The sequence below is a fragment of the Oncorhynchus masou genome, chromosome 1, assembly GCF_036934945.1.
Source record: "Oncorhynchus masou masou isolate Uvic2021 chromosome 1, UVic_Omas_1.1, whole genome shotgun sequence".
NCBI classification, from domain to species: domain Eukaryota; kingdom Metazoa; phylum Chordata; class Actinopteri; order Salmoniformes; family Salmonidae; genus Oncorhynchus; species Oncorhynchus masou.
The window spans coordinates 6,342,292-6,348,291 of record NC_088212.1 but is presented as its reverse complement, the minus strand read 5'-3'; positions in this window follow the sequence as shown (position 1 = coordinate 6,348,291).

The window sequence follows — 6,000 nt, the reverse complement described above, 5'->3', positions numbered from 1 at the left end:
TGGCCGCCTCGCTTCGCGTTCCTATTGACGTGTATTGTACTGTATTGAAGTGTATTGTACTGTATTAAAGTGTATTGTACTGTATTAAAGTGTATTGTATTGTATTGTATTGAAGTGTATTGTATTGTATTGAAGTGTATTGTACTGTATTGAAGTGTATTGTACTGTACAGTATTGTATTGAAGTGTATTGTATTGTATTGTATTGTATAGTATTGAAGTGTATTGTACTGTATTAAAGTGAATTGTATTGTATTGAAGTGTATTGTATTGTATTGAAGTGTATTGTACTGTATTGTATTGAAGTGTATTGTACTGTATTGAAGTGTATTGTACTGTACAGTATTGAAGTGTATTGTACTGTATTGAAGTGTATTGTACTGTATTAAAATGTATTGTATTGAAGTGTATTGTACTGTATTGAAGTATATTGTACTGTATTAAAGTGTATTGTATTGTATTGAAGTGTATTGTACTGTATTAAAGTGTATTGTATTGTATTGAAGTGTATTGTACTGTATTGAAATGTATTGTACTGTATTAAAGTGTATTGTATTGAAGTGTATTGTACTGTATTGAAGTGTATTGTACTGTATTGAAGTGTATTGTACTGTATTGTATTGTATTGAAGTGTATTGAAGTGTATTGTACTGTATTGAAGTGTATTGTATTGAAGTGTGTGAATGTGGTGAAACATGGCATACATGTCAGAAAGTTGTCCGATTTTAAACATATGAGTTGAATGTTTTGTTCTGAATGACGATCAAAAATAAATACAGTAAAATCCTTTACAAAATCAAAGTTTCATCACTATGTAGGTGATGATTGGCTAACAGAAGCCTTATTACTACGTAGCTAATGATTGGCTAGCTAACAGAAGCCTTATTACTACGTAGCTAATGATTGGCTAGCCTGTTGATACTCCCCATCCCGTATCCGGGATCGTGAATAAAGCCTCATAGCATAACGCAACGTTAACGATTTCTGAAAATCGCAAATAAAATGAAAATAATGCACCTGCTCTCAAGCTTAGCCTTTTCTTAACAACACTGTCATCTCAGATTTTCAAAATATGCTTTTGAACCATAGCAATTCACTAATTTGTGTAAGAGTATGCTAAGCTAGCTTAGCATTTTGAGTAGCATTTAGCACGCAACATTTACACAAAAACCAGATAACCAAATAAATAAAATCATTTACCTTTGAAGAGCTTCGGATGTTTTCAATGAGGAGACTCTCAGTTACATAGCAAATGTTCAGTTTTTCCTGAAAGAATCTTTGTGTAGGAGAAATCGCTCCGTTTTGTACATCACATTTGGCTACCGAAACGAACCGAAAATTCAGTCACCAACAACGTCAAACTTTTTCCGAATTAACTCCATAATATCGACCGAAACATGGCAAACGTTATTTGGAATCAATCCTCAAGGTGTTTTTTCACATATCTCTTCATTGATATATCGTTCGTGGAAGCCTGCTTTCTTCTCTGAATTCCATGGAAAAATACTTGCAGCTGAGGTTTGCGCACCAATTTCGGCGCAGGACACCTGGCGGACACCTGGTAAATGTGGTCTCTTATGGTCAATCTTCCAATGATATGCCTACGAATACGTCACAATGCTGCAGACACCTTGGGGAAACGACAGAAAGGGCAGGCTCGTTCCTCTCGCATTCACAGCCATATAAGGAGACAATGGAAAACGGAGCCTCAAAAATCCTGCTGATTTCCTGGATGCCGTTTCATCTTGGTTTTGCCTGTAGCACACATTCTAGGGCACGCACAGAGAATATCTTTGCAGTTCTGGAAACGTCAGAGTGTTTTCTTACCAAAGCTATCAATTATATGCATAGTCGAGCATCTTTTTGTGACAAAATATTGCGCTTAAAACGGGCAAGGCTTTTTATCCAAAAATGATATAGCGCCCCCAGAGTTTCAAGAGGCTAGCTAACAGAAGCAAGGTCACTACGAAGGTGATGATTGGCTAGCTAACAGAAGCCAGGTTACTACCTAGGTGATGATTGGCTAACAGAAGCCAGGTTACTACGTAGGTGATGAGGTAACAGAAGCCAGGTTGAAGGTGATGATTGGCTAACAGAAGCCAGGTTACTACGTAGGTGATGAATGGTTGGCTAACAAAAGCCTGGCTACTACGTAGCTAATGATTGGCTAACAGAAGCCAGGTTACTACGTAGGTGATGATTGGCAAGCTAACAGAAGCCAGGTTACTACGTAGGTGATGATTGGCTAACAGAAGCCAGGTTACTACGTAGGTGATGATTGGCTAGCTAACAGAAGCCAGGCTACTACGTAGGTGATGATTGGCTAACAGAAGCCAGGCTACTACGTAGGTGATGATTGGCTAGCAAACAGAAGCCAGGTTACTACGTAGCTAATGATTGGCTTGCTAACAGAAGCCAGGTTACTACGTAGCGAACATAAGCCAGGTTACTACGTAGCTAATGCTTGGCTAACAGTAACCAGGTTACAACCTAGGTGATGATTGGCTAGCTAACAGAAGCCAAGTAACTACGTAGGTGATGATTGGCTAACAGAAGCCAGGTTACTACGTAGGTGATGATTGGCTAGCTAACAGAAGCCAGGTTACTACGTAGGTGATGATTGGCTAGCTAACAGAAGCCAGGTTACTACCTAGGTGATGATTGGCTAGCTAACAGAAGCCAGGTTACTACGTAGCTAATGATTGGCTAACAGAAGCCAGGTTACTACGTAGGTGATGATTGGCAAGCTAACAGAAGACAGGTGACTACGTAGCTAATGATTGGCTAACAGAAGCCAGGTTACTACGTAGCTAATGATTGACTAACAGAAGCCAGGTTACTACATAGCTAATGATTGGCTAGCTAACAGAAACCAGGTTACTACGTAGCTAATGATTGGCTAGCTAACAGAAGCCAGGTTACGACGTAGCTAATGATTGGCTAGCTAACAGAAGCCAAGTTACTACGTAGCTAACGATTGGCTAGCTAACAGAAGCCAGGTGTGGCTGGCAGCACAGTATGTTGTCATAACAGTACTGCCATTGTTCTCCAGCTGGAGAGTATAGTCACATCTCTGAGTGATGCTCAGCTTCTTAATGAATTAACTGTATGTTAAAATAACATAAAGAAATTACATACTTTCTGACATCTGAAAATGTGAAAACGACAATGGACACACTCACACACACACACACACACACACACACACACACACACACACACACACACACACACACACACACACACACACACACACACACACACACACACACACACACACACACACACACACACACACACACACACACACACACACACACACACACACACACACACACACACACTCAGACACACACACTCACGCACACACACACAAACACACTCGCACACACTCACACTCGCACACACTCACAAACACACACACACTCACACACACAGTCACACTCACACATGCACTCACACTCACACACACACACACACACTCACGCACACACTCACGCGCACACTCACACACACTCACACACTCTCACACTCACACTCTCACACACTCTCACACACTCTCACACTCACGCGCACACTCACGCACACACACTCACACACACACACACACACACACACACACACACACACACACACACACACACACACACACACACACACACACACACACACACACACACACACACACACACACACACTCACTCACACACACTCACACACACTCACACACACTCACACACCCACATTATGTGTGAAACTGTTGATTGAACTCATCTGCGTTAGCGTGATATCCATACATGGAACACGTTCAGCAGGAAAGCTTAGCTTGCCTCTCCCTACTTACTACTAACCTAGTAGATTACAGCCTGGGAAATGTGTACTAAGACAGTTGTCAAATCTCCAATACACACAGAGTATTGACTCTAAATTACACAGACTATTGACAATACAGGACACAGAGTATTGACTATAAATTACACAGAATATTGACTATAAAATACACAGACTATTGACAATACAGGACACAGAATATTGACTATAAATTACACAGAGTATTGACTATAAATTACACAGAGTATTGACAATACAGGACACAGAGTATTGACTGTAAAATACACAGAGTATTGACTATACAGGACACAGAATATTGACTATAAATTACACAGACTATTGACAATACAGGACACAGAGTATTGACTATAAATTACACAGACTATTGACAATACAGGACACAGAATATTGACTATAAGTTACACAGAGTATTGACTGTAAAATACACAGAGTATTGACTATACAGGACACATAGTATTGACTGTAAAATACACAGAGTATTGACTGTAAAATACACAGAGTATTGACTGTAAAATACACAGAGTATTGACTATACAGGACACAGAATATTGACTATAAATTACACAGAATAATGACTATAAATTACACAGAGTATTGACTGTAAAATACACAGAGTATTGACTGTAAAATACACAGAGTATTGACTGTAAAATACACAGAGTATTGACAATACAGGACACAGAATATTGACTATAAATTACACAGAGTATTGACTGTAAATTACACAGAGTATTGACTGTAAAATACACAGAGTATTGACTGTAAAATACACAGAGTATTGACTGTAAAATACACAGAATATTGACTATAAATTACACAGACTATTGACAATACAGGACACAGAGTATTGACTATAAATTACACAGACTATTGACAATACAGGACACAGAATATTGACTATAAGTTACACAGAGTATTGACTGTAAAATACACAGAATATTGACTATAAATTACACAGACTATTGACAATACAGGACACAGAGTATTGACTATAAATTACACAGAATATTGACTATAAAATACACAGAGTATTGACAATACAGGACACAGAATATTGACTATAAATTACACAGAGTATTGACAATACAGGACACAGAGTATTGACTATAAATTACACAGACTATTGACAATACAGGACACAGAGTATTGACTATAAATTACACAGAGTATTGACTGTAAAATACACAGAGTATTGACTATACAGGACACATAGTATTGACTGTAAAATACACAGAGTATTGACTATACAGGACACATAGTATTGACTGTAAAATACACAGAGTATTGACTGTAAAATACACAGAGTATTGACTATAAATTACACAGAATATTGACTGTAAAATTTACAGAGTATTGACAATACAGGACACAGAGTATTGACTATAAATGACACTGTGAATGTCTCCTTTCCTCAATCATTCACAAGCACCCCGCCAGCACATACAGTTTATATATACTCCCATATATATATAATATATTGTATATATATATATATATAATATATATATATATCCATCTCTATACTCTTTCCAAAACTTCTCCTTTCTCTAAGAGATGAGTGCCATGTAGTGTGCCTTAATGTGTTTGGAAACAAGGAAGAGAGTAGCAGAGGCAGCAGCTAATGGGAATCCATAATAAATACGAATCACCAAGGATCTTCTTCTGAGAATCTGTCTGTCCTCTCTCCCAGCTATCTCAATCAGTGAAGCAGTGTTGTCCTCTCTCCCAGCTATCTCAATCAGTGAAGCAGTGTTGTCCTCTCTCCCAGCTATCTCAATCAGTGAAGCAGTGTTGTCCTCTCTCCCAGCTATCTCAATCAGTGAAGCAGTGTTGTCCCTCTTCCCAGCTATCTCAAATCAGTGAAGCAGTGTTGTCCTCTCTCCCAGCTATCTCAATCAGTGAAGCAGTGTTGTCCTCTCTCCCAGCTATCTCAATCAGTGAAGCAGTGTTGTACTCTCTTCCAGCTATCTCAATCAGTGAAGCAGTGTTGTCCTCTCACCCAGCTATCTCAATCAGTGAAGCAGTGTTGTCCTCTCTCCCAGCTATCTCAATCAGTGAAGCAGTGTTGTCCTCTCTCCCAGCTATCTCAATCAGTGAAGCAGTGTTGTCCTCTCTCCCAGCTATCTCAATCAGTGAAGCAGTGTTGTCC